This window comes from Oenanthe melanoleuca, chromosome 8 (genome assembly GCF_029582105.1).
Source record: "Oenanthe melanoleuca isolate GR-GAL-2019-014 chromosome 8, OMel1.0, whole genome shotgun sequence".
In the NCBI taxonomy this organism is placed as follows: domain Eukaryota; kingdom Metazoa; phylum Chordata; class Aves; order Passeriformes; family Muscicapidae; genus Oenanthe; species Oenanthe melanoleuca.
This window is the reverse complement of record NC_079342.1, coordinates 1,675,042-1,689,317: the sequence shown is the minus strand read 5'-3', so window position 1 is coordinate 1,689,317 and position 14,276 is coordinate 1,675,042. Positions and strand designations below refer to the sequence as shown.

The window sequence follows — 14,276 nt, the reverse complement described above, 5'->3', positions numbered from 1 at the left end:
CTGCACATGTGATCTTTAGTTTTTTCAGAGTGTTGGACATTGAATTGAAATCAGTTTCTTCTTTGTCAGATGAAGATTTCTCATGAAAAATAATAAAATTTTCCTTTTCACACAGCTACTGCTTTGCAAGCTGGGATAACAAATACTCTTTTTTTTTTTTTTTTTAATCAGCAGAAAAACCCTTCTATTATTGTTATTTCTATTTTATTTTTGGTGACTGAAAAACTGCAACAGGAAATGACCCCAGCCACAGTTTCCATGGCACCCTCTCACTTGAATCCAGTTTTCAAGCAGATGAAAGGCCCAAGCAGCCTTTTGATAGTGAGCAGCTAATTGGGTGCCTGATAGAGGCAGGTTTTTCTCTGGGAAAAAAAGAAAGGAGCCAAGAAGTGGAACAGCTGTGTTTTGGTACATGTGTGTAATCCCAGATAAAACTCTCCAAGGACAAGGAAATACAGTAATACCTCACTGAAAGGAAAATGAAGAATCTTTAAAAACCTAAATGTGGTTTTTTTTGGGGGGTGGCTCATAGTTAGAATAAAAATCTGCTGGAATGAACGTGGTGATAAATTAGGAGTTGTAAAATCTGAGCTGTGGTGCTGGGTTTTGTTTCTGTCTGGGCAAGAAAATGACAGTTTGGTTTTTCTTTTGTGTTTTTCCTTTGCTCAGTACATTTCTATCCCAAAAAATGAGTGGTTGGAGTTTTCAGCTCTTCTGCTCTCAGATGAGCTCTGTGGCTCCTCCTCTACCTCTGTGTGCTAAAATTGGAGAAGAAGGTAGAAATTTATCTTTTTGGCGGAGAAATTGCAATGTGAGCAGTGATTTCTGGTGGCTGTTAACATCCATGTAACCTCTGTGGTGAACAACAGTCATGCAAGGCATGGCAAAGGGGATAATTAATTAAAATAGAGGGAAATAAAATCACAGATTATTCTGAGTTGGAAAGGACCCACAAGGATCATGGAGTCAGCTCTTAAATGAGTGGCTCATGCAGGGATCAAACCTTGGTGTAGCATTTTTTTGCTGAATGGATTGAATCTCAGGATTGGGATGGAAGGGATAAATCCTGCTGGAATCCTGTGGAGCTGAGTTTTGGAACGAGCTGTGACTGCTCAGGGTGCAGCTCTTGGATCAGTGGAGGTGTTTGCTGCAGCACCTTTGTGTCACAGGATTCCCTTGGTTTTCCTAGGAAGTTTTGAATTCCTGGACAGGAAAGTTGTAGGAGCAGTCTGAGATGGGAACCTCCTGTGCTCTCCATGTCCCTGTGAGCCCTGGAAGTGTTTCCAGCTCATCAGTGCTATTTCCAAAAATTGTTTTCTCCTCCTGAAGTTTCCATGCAGAATATTTAATCTTCTTACTTCAAACTAAATGAAATAATCTGGATTTTATCTCCTGAATAATGGCTTGGAGCAACCTGGTCTAGTGGAAGCTGTCCCTGCCCCATGGGATCCCATGAATATCAAAGAAAACTTGTTTTTTTTTTAATGCAGGAGTGTAAAATTAATGTAAAATGAATCTTCAGAACAGGTGGAACAACAGCTAATTAATAGAGGTGTTGTATTAAATGCAGCTTTGGGGTTTTTTAAAACCAGTATCTGTGTTTTCATTAGGGCTCTGTCAGCAGTTGAATCTTGCAGGGTGGGTGGTGGTGTTTGTGTGGGTTTGTTTTGGTTTTGTCTTTCAGGGCAGTTTTAATGCTTGATCAGGATATGCCAAGCTCTAAAAACAAAACTAATTTTGCAACTTGTAAAGTTAAAATGGCATTGACACTGTAGAAACCACTTGTCTCATTGTGTCCCCTCTTTCCACAGGAACACAGCAAAATTAATTCAGGAACCTTCCTTCCCCCAGTTTCTTCTACACTTTTTGGAGTTTTTAGCTTCATTGTGGAAGTCTCCTGCTCTTTTTTGATTATTTCAGTGAGAGGATCCAATCACTTTAATAGAAATAGTAGCTTGTGGTTAATAATGGTGAAAATTGGATACAAATGAATGAAAAAATATCCAATTAATATAAGCAGTTGTTGATTGCTGTGTTTATCAGTCAGAATGCGCTCCTAAACTGTCCTAAAATCCAGTAATTATCATTTATTGATCCCTGACTCGGTGTTTGGGGAGGATTTGGTTGGCATTCCACATTTTTTAGGTTGTTTCAGGGCTCACCTGCTCATAACCCTGAGCATGTGGAGCACACTAAACCCAAACACACCGTGGGATAATTTATATTTCCATCAGATCATGCTCAGAAATGTTCTTTGGATGAGAGTGGGAGCACCTGGGGGAGGGAGCCAAGTCTGGACTGCAGAGCCAGGAAATGTGGAAAAAACTGGGAACTGGTTACTTGGCATTTAGTGATATTGTTACAATAGCCACGTTGTCATTTTTACTTTAAATGTTACCAAAATTCTTACACAGTAAGATACAGGCAGCTGCTTCATATTGCTACTTATTCTTCATTCCTTTGCAGGTGAGAAACAGGAGCACAGCCCCTAATTTATATATATATAAAACCCTGTTTTAATGTGTTATGAGACACTGGAGAAAGGATTTGCCTCTGAGAATTTTCATAGCTTACTTTTTCTTTATAAGAAATTCAATATTCTTTCAATTATTCTGACCCTGAAATTCACACCCTTCCTTCATTTTCATCCTCTGTGTTTGAGGATGGACATCACTTTTTGGAATGCTTCGAACTTTTCTATTTCCTGATGCTTTTGATTTTTGTGTTTGTGTCCTTGTTAGGAGTGAAAAACCAGGATAAAAGTGCAGCTGGGGAGGTGAGAGGAGCTTTGAGCTGTTCCAGTGCAAAAACTACATTGTGAAAACACACGTGGAGTCTGGAAATTCAAATACAGATTCCATGCTGGAGCAGAGACCTAAGTTAATTCCTGGGTATCAGTAGTTTATTAAAGTTGAAATTTATTCATTAATTTGTGAAGATAAATTATCACTATCAGCGTAATGAAAATTTTCAGCCCATTAAGTCTTTTTTTTTTTTCCCTCCTCGATTTCCTGACAATCAAATGCTGCTGCCAGTGCAGGAGTAACTGTGAGACAACAGGAATATTCATTCCCTGAGTACATTAATCCACTTCCCTTCCCCATTCAAAGCAGTGATAATGCCTTTATTTCTCTTGCAGCCTGAACTCGCTAATCCCGATCCCAAAGTGGATTATGGTGTCGTTCCTGCCTGTTCAGACAGATGTGCAACACTCAGATAATTGCACAGAAACCCAAAAGAAAGGGAATTTCTTTAGTTGCTGAGCTGGAGGTGGTCTCCAGCCAGCCTTAAATCCTTAATTCAATTTCAGGTTTGCCACTCAGTCCTGTTGGCCTCGTGTCTGAATGATTTCTAATTGGAAAACTGCTTGGGCTGATCCATATTTTATGTGCATTGAAGCATCCTCAGGAATTAAATATGAATGGATGTTAGGAAATGTTGAAATATTATGAAATACCTAATTTCAAGTGCAAATATCTGCCTAGGGATCCTTGATTATCTTTAATGAAGATGACACTACCCATGATCAGCACAAGTGCTTCTCAAACAAGAGAGTTCATAGAAGGAAATCACAGCAGAGATTTGTTTGGAGTATCCAAATGAGCAGCCTTTTCTCCAGAGATTCCAAAATATTTTATTTAGACAAAGTTAAACACAACTGGAGATTAAAAAAGAGGTCAAGTCATCCTCTCCTGTTTTGAAAGAGAAATTGGTTTGTGTTCATTTACCAGGAGCAGTGGATTTGCTTCATAGTTTGTAAACATTTTGTGAAAAAGCAGCTTGTGAGAATATTTACAGAGGGAGTGAAAAATAATAATTGCCTCTGTCACTGCTTGAATTTTAACACTGTGTGTGCACTTGAGGCCTTTTTGATCTTTTTAATAGGTACAACCCCACTGGCAATGACATCACATCAGGAAAGGAGTTACTGCTACCACTGTCACTTCCTGGATTGGGCTTTTTTCTGAAAAGCTGCTTCCCTCCAGTTTAAATCCCTTTTTTACAGTAGAAATCTGTTCCCACCTTCTCTTGTCTGCCCTGTCCTCGTGATGTTGTGCTCTGTTGGCCAGGAATTACAACACTGTGTGCATGGGCAGGGTCCCAGGACTGTGCTTACAGGTTTGTAGCAAGATCTGGTGTCATTCAGGCTGCAAAACATCAATCTGATATCAATTTGAGATATGAATTCCATCCTCCACAGCTGGGATTGTGCAGTTCTCAGCCCAGTCTGTTCCTGCACTTGGAAGTTTGCATTGAGGAGGTAAAAACAACTCAGAACAGAGGAAAAAACAAATCTTCCAAAAGAGCCCAGGCTATTTCTAAACATCCTGAGAGCTGGTTTCTTTTTCCTCTTTTCTCTTTGCTCTGCAGCTTTTTTGCATTATGATTTTTGGGATTTCTCTCCCATGTTTTCCTCTATCTTTGATCAATATTGATTATAAAAAGCCCTAAATGGGCAGTTTTTCCAAGCAGAGCTGAAGCTGCAGGTAGTGCATTTTTCCCTTGAAAACTTGAGGATAACCAGTGGGAAATCAGGGATATCCCAGCAGAACTCTCCTGCAGTGACTCCAGGGATGTGTGGCTTGGATTTGTGGGAATCTGGAGCCAAGAGCATCCCTGGTATTGAAATAACTGCAAAAAGCTCCTCCCCTGGCTAAGGAGGAGATGCCTGAAAAAATCCTGCATGGTAACCTGCAGGTGAAATGCCTTTAGGGAGATTTTTTGGGGGGCAGTTCTTACAAATGTCAGCTGCTAATTTGAGTCTAATTTCAGACAGAAATCATTCAGGGTTGTTAATCACAGCTCCTCAGAAGAGCACATTGTGATTTTTAAATTGGAGTAGAGTGTAACTTCTAGCTGCTTATTGTTTGAAAGGTAAATACATTTATAATCATTTCAGCACAGCTCGTTTTTAGAGGGCTGGGATCATTATTTAGGATAAACCATATTTGAATAAACCCTCTCCATCCCTGCTGTGCTGGGACCATCCCATCCCCTGGGACCCAGACCTGGAGCCCTCACCCTTGGCTGGTTTGGAAAACAAAGAGGGGGCAGGAATCAAATCAAATCACAACATCTGATGGTTTTTGCTCCCAAAGGGTGGATGTAGGAATTCCTGTGGGATGGTTTGGCAGGAGTGCTGCAGAAAGCACCGAGGCGAGTTCTGCTCTCTGCAGCTCCTTCCCTCATTAAATCTGCAGCTTTCTCTCCCTTTTCTGGGCTGGAACCCACTCTGTGCTTGATTAACACTGGAGGTTTTGTTTGAGTTTTGGTTGTTGGTTGTTTTTTGCTTTTTTTTACTCCCCCCTCTTTCATGTAAATGATGTCTTGCTATTTTGCTTGCTTTTTCCCTTTTTTAATTAGAAGAAGAAATGCTTGCATTCATGCACAAATTGCTTTGAAGTGCTGTAAGAATTCAATTCATGAGCTTCCTCCAGTCTCAATCTTTAATATTTTTTTTTTTTTTTTGCAAACTGATAACATCTAATGGCTGGGCTCATTCCAGGAGATTACATTTGTTTTCTGTGGGCTGCTCTGCCTCCTCCTGTGTCCTGAGATAACGAGTTCAACACGAGGGAGAAGTTCAGCAGCAGCTGCCAGGAGCATTCCCAAAGTTTGGGTTCTTGTGCTGGAACAGTCCTAAGGACTGTGGGGACTTCTGGGTGCTGTGGGACAGCTCAGCTCCTTGGCAAAATGCTTGAGCACTTTCTTCCAGGGATTACCTTCTTTGCTCTATTTACCCAGGAATTATTTGCTACTTTGCACCTGTATGTTGTTTTTGGGCTGCAGGATGCAATTTGTCATTGTTTAGGGTGTTGGTGGTGATGGCTTTGGATTTATTTTTTTTTTTTATTTTCCATATACCTGTAATCCTGCAATCCTTTAATATATAACTCTAAACTCCATGTAAGTTTTAGCTGCTGCTTCCCCATTTTGATCAGACTCAACAATTCCTCTCCAAGGGAATCAAGGACTCCTCACTGTCTCAGGCCCTGAGAAATGTAAATAAAAGTGAGTTGGGGCAGCAAACTTGGGGTAAATGACTTCATGACCTGAAGCTGTGATTGGGAGATTAAGCCCCAATATGCAGATGGACCAAACTTATAAAAGTGTGAAAACTTGTGACCCACTGTGCATTTTGGGAGACTTTGTCTGCCCAAAATGTACCTGAAGGCTCTTCAATAAATAGAACCACTTTTTATTTTCTTAATTCTGCCTGGCCTCTGTTTTTAGGCAAATCCCAAAAAGGCATCAGTGCTTCCAGGTGGAATTCTGGCTCATGGACTACCAAGCTGTCAGATCCATCACTGTGCTCAGTGTCTGAGTTCATTCCACCCCTGCTTTGGGGGCAGAGGGGAAAATCCCCATTTCCAGCGCTGGTGGATGAGTTATTCTCTTTTCATCAGCACTGGAGTGTGGCAGAATGGTGTTTCCTGACTCTCACAGCCTCCCAGGGGATTTCAATCCCTGAGGTCAGATGAGTGCAGCTTAAAGGGGCTCTGCTCTGCTTCTGGGAGTGTTTGGTGGCTGATCCCCCTTTTAAATGTGGGGTCACAGCCCTGGCACTGGCCTTGTGTCCCCAGCTGAGGTGGGACAGGAGCTGCTGAGCTCCTCAGGCCCTGCTTGGCCAGGACTCTGTCCTGGTGTGGCTGGAGTCACTTTGGAATGTAACAGCTAGTTCACACCCAGGGACTGATTAATGTAATTAATGCAAAGTGTGTATCTTCTTCAGTTACTTTTTAAAGTTCTTTTAAAGTTCAAGTGATTCCACCTAAGAATTTAAAATTGCACAGATTTGCACCCTCTCCTTCCTGCTCAGGAGGGGAAGGGTGTTTTATAAAATATCAATAATATACAAATCATCATACAAAAATGATGCAGATGAGGTATTTCAACAGCTGACCTTAAAACTTCTGTACTTAATTAATTCAACTAATAGTATAAATGAGAGCAACCTTGGAGTTTTTATTGCAGACACTGACTCACAGGAAGCTAATTATGTCCTGCCAGTCTTTTTCAGGTTACTACTCATCCATTATTTATCTCTTGATAAAAATGTGGGTGTTTTGGTGCAAGCTCCTGCACATGGACTGCAGTTTGTGTTAACACTTTGAACGTGGGTGTCTCTCCAAGTGCAGGCAGTGGGACAGCTCCTGTCCCAGAGAGGTTGTAGGGAAGGCTTTTGGGATATTTATCCTGTGGATGCTGATGGTTCCTGCTGAAAGATCCTGAAAAATGACACTCCTGGACATTTAAAGCAAACATTTCTGTAATTAGGTTGCCATCAGCTCATTCATTTCATGCACAGAAGTTCAGCACTGTGATTTATGATCTTTAATCCCTGGATTTAAGGTTGTCTGCTTGGGTATTGTTTTCTTCTGATTCAAGTAAAGTTCCTGTGCTGCAGCATTTCTCCAGTCAGCCTCTGCCTTAGTTATGTAAAACTGATCAGGGAGCAATCACCTTCTTGGTGTTTCTGTCCCTTTGTGCTTTGGGATTTTTTCCTGACTTTACTGTAAAATTACACAATCCTGGCTGGAATGTTTTTCTGCAGACTTGCTGTACATTGAATTCATGAGCAAATTGGACAAGCACAGTAATTACACTAAAGTGGTATCAACCCCTCTGGCTCTAGGATTACAGCTATTTACAAGTCTTGGGCTGCTGCTTAAGTTTTTCCCAATTTTTAGTCATTTTGACATGAGTTTGAAAGCAAACCAGAAAACTGAAACCCAGAGTTCTCCCAACAGAATGAAGGCTCTGGTCAATTTTGCTCCTTTTAAATGCTCCATTTTAGGTTCTTTTGAAAGGAGAAGGATCAACAGAATTCAGTAAAGTGAAAACAATTCACTAATCAAAATGTTCTCAACCTGAAAAAAACCCATAGAAATATTGGAAGTTTTACATCCTGGAGGCTGGAATGAGGAGTAAGTGTATGGAGAAGAAACCCAATGCCATTGAGAAGCCCATCTGCTTTGTATTTTAAGGGTTGGGTAGCATGACTTTTTTTTTTCTGCCATACACATTGTCAGGAGAATAACCTTAGTCAAGTTACACTGGCTAAATGAATAATCTCTTGAACATGTGGAACTCATTTTCTTGGGGTATTTTCCCCTCTCACTCTTTTTCCCTTCCTCTTCTCTGGTCCCTTGAAGAAGAAGACAAATTAACCTGCTGGTTCCTGATTGCATTTTTTGGCACTTACTCCACTTTCCAGAGTTTTCTCTCCTTGCAAATGCCTGGAGTTTTCCAGGGTTACAAATTTATAAAAGTTGTGCTCTATTTTGCTCCTTTCCAATGTTCCCCATCTCCCCTGTGAGGCCTGAAATGATCCCATGGGATTTTACCTCCCACATTTGATATATAAATGTCAACTGAGATGCTTTTGGCCATCAAAATTAAGATCAAATTTCAATCCCAGTTCTCCTGTGTTGCCTGGAGTATATTCCAGTGCTGCAGAAATGTGATGGGCACCTGGTGGAAGCTTGAGTCTTAAATAGGGACTTGGTGAGCAATCTTCATAAACAGAAAAAATAAGAAGGGAAATATTTTCCCACTTAAAACTTTAAATATTGGGGAATATGTGCACCCAAAAGGTGTGTTATGAGCCTGCAATTCTAATTGGTTCTCACTTACATAATTCTCTTTATTAATTAATATTCTATCCTCTGCTGGTTATTGATTTCTCAGTTCTCATACTAATTAATCCCCATTTTTCAGTTTTTTTCCCAGACAGGGAGTTTCCAGCACGTGCTGTCTTTGTTAGGCTCTGCTTTCTGCAACATTTCCTTGGAGGGATATAAAATCTGCATTTTAGGTGTCAAGTTTTCAGCCTCATTGAAGCTCACAGGGGTTAGTTCAGCAAAACTTCAAATTTCAGCCATTTTCCAATCAAACTCTAGTAATATCAGTCTGAGAAGAAAGGTAGCTATGTGCTGGCTAAAATGGAAATCACACTGCTTATGATTAATTAAAACCATTGATTAAAAAAGTGAATTAGAGGCATTAATTAGAAAAATGAATTAGGAAAGTTCCTATTTCCAAGAGCCTGTGAAGGCACTGACTGAGGTGAGCTCAGCATCACTTTTCTCTCTGATCCAGGTGTCTGTGGCTGCTCCACAAATAATGTAATGAGAAAGAGCATTCATTAGTTAAATCCCTTCTGAAAACATCCCTTTTTTTTCAAACCCACAGGAGGAGAAAGGCATTTGTGGGGTGGTGTTGGGATATTCCTTTCAGATCTGTAGCTGCTGCCCTCAGGGCTCCCATCCCACTGGATTTGCCTTTCCCTGTGTTCTCCTCCAATTCACTTCAGCTTCTTCCATGTCTTACTGGAAATTCTTGAAGGAAAACACAGAGCATGTCCCTGATCTCCTGGGAAGTCTCTATTTAATGTTCCTTGGTTTTAGAAAATGGTAACAAAACAGAACACGAGATGGCTTCAGTCACTGCAAAAACAAACTGCAGGCAGAAGCCACAGGTTTCCCTGAAAACAGCCTCACTGGGTGAGTTCCACCAGAAAAAGGGTTTGTTGGATATTTGTTTGCTCACCACTTTTAAAAACATTAACCTTTCAAGTGGGAAGCAGACCCTGGTTAGGGGCTGCTTGAAGTTTAGAAAGTATCACAGCCCTGCTGAGCCAATTCTGCCTGTGTTTTACACACCTACATTTTATTATTCTGTACAAGTTTTTTTATATTCTTGATTTTTGTCATTGAGTCTCTACCCAAGTATGACAGGTAGCAGCAGTCCATGCACTAAACCTGCTGAAAGATGGTTTCTTTTTTCTTCTTTTTAAAATGTCCTGTATGGTGAAGCAGCTTCAATGTATTTACAGCTCAGTGGCTATTTTACTAATCCTATGTTTGTTTTCCCTCATTCTCTTTGTCTCAAAAAATGTTATTTTTGTTGTCAGGGAGATGGATTTGTGCCTTGTCTGGCAAATAAAGTGATGTGCAAATGGTTGAGTGCTCTGCAGAACAGTTTGTGTTTGTGTTTGATTGGGACCTTGGAGATTTGGGGGTGGTGGCTTTTTCTGTTTGTTTTGATGCTGTGCTGACAGACTGGAGCTTTTGGAAGTGTTTTTCTCACTGCAGTCCATTTTAATCCTGAGGAACTGAGGGAAAGAGCCAGTTAATATTTTACTTTTTATGCTGTGCTTGGTTTAGAGTCTTCTCCCAGATTTTAAGTTGCCTTCAGTTTCAGATAAATAAAAGTCTCTCACGTGGATTTTTGGGACACCACAAAGCTAAACTCCAGCTTATCTCTGGCTTGGTGGGAAACCTGACTCCATCCTACCCCAAGATGTGCTTTGGGTGCTGGGCCCATCCATCACTGTCAGACCCCACCTGTGCCAGGCAGTGGATGCTGGTGGCCCAAATCTCCCTGTCCCAGCCCCCTGCTCCTCAATCCTCTCCTTATTTCCTGATTTCTCTCTCTTATCAAATATTTGTCCTGTTGCCCACTAAAGGCCATGTCATTAAAGGACACACAGAGGTACCACAGAAGAATTTCCTAGGCAGCTACAAGTGCTTTGACCCTGCCAGGTAATTCAAGAGCTTAGGAAAGCAAGAGTCTGATACTTTGTGTGTTTGGAAAACAAACCTCAGCTTCCCCAGGGCTCCATCCAGGGCTTCCCCTCCTGGCTGTGCTGAGGAGCTGGTGATCCCTGCAGGATTTTCTCACCTAGGCTTGGGTTTGTGTAGCCAAACAGGAGGGCTGGGGAGGGTTGGGAGCAGGAATGATGTGCTCAGGATTTGGGTGTTGCCAGAAGTCCCAGGGATGGTTCAGGGCCCTGAGCCTGGACCTGAGCAGGGAGCTACAGGCAAGTGCTGTTGCTGTCCAGTGTCTGAATAACTCCAAAAGAATCTTTACAAAGATTATAATAAACTTTGAAATGGTAGAATTAGAGAATGCTCATGGTTGGAAGGGATCTTTAACATCAAGTCCAGCTTGATGGTTCCCCACTGGAACCATTAAACCACATCTCCCAGCTCCAGGTCTAGAACACCCCCAGGGCTCCACCACCTCCTTGAGCAACCTATTCCAGTGCCTGACCCCAAAAACTGAAAAAAAAAAAAAAAAAAAAAGAAAAAAGTAGTATCTAAACTTAATCTCCTGTCTCAGCTTAAGTTTCCACTTGTCCTCTCGCTGTTGTGGAAAGTGTCAGGATAAATTAAACTCTCCAACACTTTTTTTTTTTTTTTTTTAGTATTGAAAAGTAGACGGTGCTTCAATCACAATATTGGGATAGCTCCACCTGGATGTAAAAATAAAGGAGGTTTTCCCAGTTCATTGCTGCATACAAAGGCAAATGAAGGAAAATAAAATAAGGTGGCATTGGAGGGCTTGAGGACATGTGTGGTGGTGGGAGTGATAGTGGGGATGGAGATATTCCTGTCTGGTGGAGGAACAGCTCAAGGGAAAAGGCTGAACCAAGAGAAGGGATGGATGCTGAGCTGGGGAAAGGCTGGGTGCTGATCCAGAGGAAAGGCTGGGTGCTGATCCCAAGGAATGTTGGATATTGATCCCAAGGAAATGTTGGATGCTGGTCCCAAGGAAATGTTGGATGCTGGTCCCAAGGAAATGTTGGATATTGATCCCAGGGAAAGGCTGGGTGCTGATCCCAGGGAAAGGCTGGGTGCTGATCCAGAGGAAAGGCTGGGTGCTGATCCCAAGGAAATGTTGGATATTGATCCCAAGGAAAGGCTGGGTGCTGATCCAAAGGAATGTTGGATATTGATCCCAAGGAAAGGCTGGGTGCTGATCCTAAGGAAATGTTGGATATTGATCCCAAGGAAGGGCTGGGTGCTGATCCAGAGGAGATGTTGGATATTGATCCCAAGGAATGTTGGATATTGATCCCAGGGAAAGGCTGGGTGCTGTTCCAGAGGAGATGTTGGATATTGATCCCAAGGAATGTTGGATATTGATCCCAGGGAAAGGCTGGGTGCTGATCCCAAGGAAATGTTGGATATTGATCCCAGGGAAAGGCTGGGTGCTGGTCCCAAGGAATGTTGGATATTGATCCCAAGGAAATGTTGGATATTGATCCCAAGGAAGGGCTGGGTGCTGATTCAGAGGAGATGTTGGATATTGATCCCAAGGAATGTTGGGTATTGATCCCAGGGAAAGGCTGGGTGCTGATCCAGAGGAAATGTTGGATATTGATCCCAAGGAATGTTGGATATTGATCCCAAGGAAATGTTGGATATTGATCCCAGGGAAGGGCTGGGTGCTGATTCAGAGGAGATGTTGGATATTGATCCCAAGGAATGTTGGATATTGATCCCAAGGAATGTTGGATATTGATCCCAAGGAATGTTGGATATTGATCCCAAGGAAGGGCTGGGTGCTGATCCAGAGGAGATGTTGGATATTGATCCCAAGGAATGTTGGGTATTGATCCCAGGGAAAGGCTGGGTGCTGGTCCAGCACAGCTCCCTGCATTGGGAGGCCGAGTGCTGATGGGTTGTGGTGAATGGTGCCGGGCAAGCATCTCATTGAACACGTGTGGGGTTGCTGTGTGAGAGCTGAGCCTGCTGCCATCTGCTCCACAGAGCCATTAAACAAGAGGGCTGGGAGGGATGAAGCACAGATGCTAATGGGCTGTGTAAACTGCAGGGCAAGTTCTCCTAAATATTTAGACTCTTTTCCTGAGGTTGTGTGTGGGGCTGATTTTCTCTCCCGTGAAACTCCCTCAATTTCATTTGAGGTTGCCACTTAGCTCTGGTTTTCTGCTTAAAGTTAGGGCACTTTTAAGTCAATGAAATTAGCTTAAAGATGGGGTTTTTTTTGTTTTATTTCCTGGGGTGGAATTGTGCCCAGGAATTCTTGAGTGGGGAGCAGATATCCCGAGTAGGGACTGGATCCAGGCAGGGGCTGAGCAGTTCATGTGTAGCCTCAGGGTTGGATTCTCAATCCTTACTCGATTTTTACTGTTGGTTTACTCATAACTTGTGCTGAGTTTGACTGAGAAATTCCTGCTCCCCCCTCTGCCATGCACAGTGCTTTTAATTAAAACAGCAGAATATACCAGAGCATTTTAAAGATATCAGTTAATTCAAAATCAAGCAAAAATAGGTTAAAAGCCAAGCCAAATAAATTCCTGCTGGCACTGTGACTCTTACATAACCGTGGATGATGTTCTCTGGCATTATTTTGCAAGTTCATAAATGGGCTGCATGTGAAAAGGGTGGAAGAAGGGTCAGCTTTGTGTTAGGGACAGAAAGCTCCATTCTCAGGAGCTGACAGTCGATTTCCTCCACATTCCTTTTGATGTCTGCACACTAAACGCTGCGTGGACAGAAAAATTCAATTCATTTAAAACATTTTGCATCAAAATGACATGCTTTAATGTATTTCCTTCTGATGTTTAAGTTATCTTTTCATCTCATGAGAGAGGGAAAAAAAAAAGCCAACGTGTTTGTAGTTAAAGTACCCAAGCAGAACTTTAAACAAAGGTCTTGATGAAGAGGAAATCTCCATGTACAGGCAGCTTTTAAGAGTAGATACCTTTTATTTTCCCCTCCTCTGTTCCCCTTCTTGCCTCTCTGAGCCTTGTAAGCCAAGGAGATTTATTGCTGCCCTTCCAAATGCTTCTTCAGAATGGAGAGTTCACATTTTTGAAATTCCTCAAGTCCTCAGGAGGGAGAGGGATAAGGGGAAGTGATGATGGTGAGCACACCAAAGGATTTTCCAGGCTGGTTTTGCCAGTCCTGGCTGCCTGTAACTGTGCTGGGAGGGAATCAGCTGAACCTGCATCAAAAAAACTCTGGGAGCTGTGGACTGCAAGAGTTGTCAGGGAGATGAATTTGGATGAAATTGAGACTTTTTAGTAATTGCAGTTGTTACTGCTGATAACACAATCCAGGGTGTTTAGGAATTCCTGTCCTTTGCCAGATGCAGTGTCACTGATAGAAGTGGGATCCATTCCCTCAGTGAAATCCCAGAACAGCCTCAATAACCCCATTTATTGCTGTTACAGCTGTTGATAGCACTTATTGTTGTTAAGAGAGCAAAGGAATATTTTAGGGATCTTGTTCATTTTCCAGTGGGGACAGCCCCACTGTCCCCAGGGGGAAGGCTGCCCTTGGAAGTGAGAAATCTTGCAAGAGAAGCTTAAGTGATCAGGCAAACTTTTAGGAATGCTGTTGGTGTAACCCCAGATCTTTCCAATCTTATTTTTCAGTCTGGCAGCAGAATATAACAAGGTGTTGAGTGTTTTTCCTTCAGTTTGTGAGCAGGGATGGCAGCGTGACTGTCACCTGTCCCCC

At 42.2% G+C, this 14,276-nt stretch overlaps 1 protein-coding gene across 1 annotated transcript in view; it reads left to right on the top strand.

Moving 5' to 3' along the window:
• The window catches only part of CACHD1 (cache domain containing 1), an 87,772-nt gene that overhangs the window by 13,928 nt on the left and 59,568 nt on the right, over nucleotides 1-14,276 (top strand). The window lies entirely within an intron of this gene.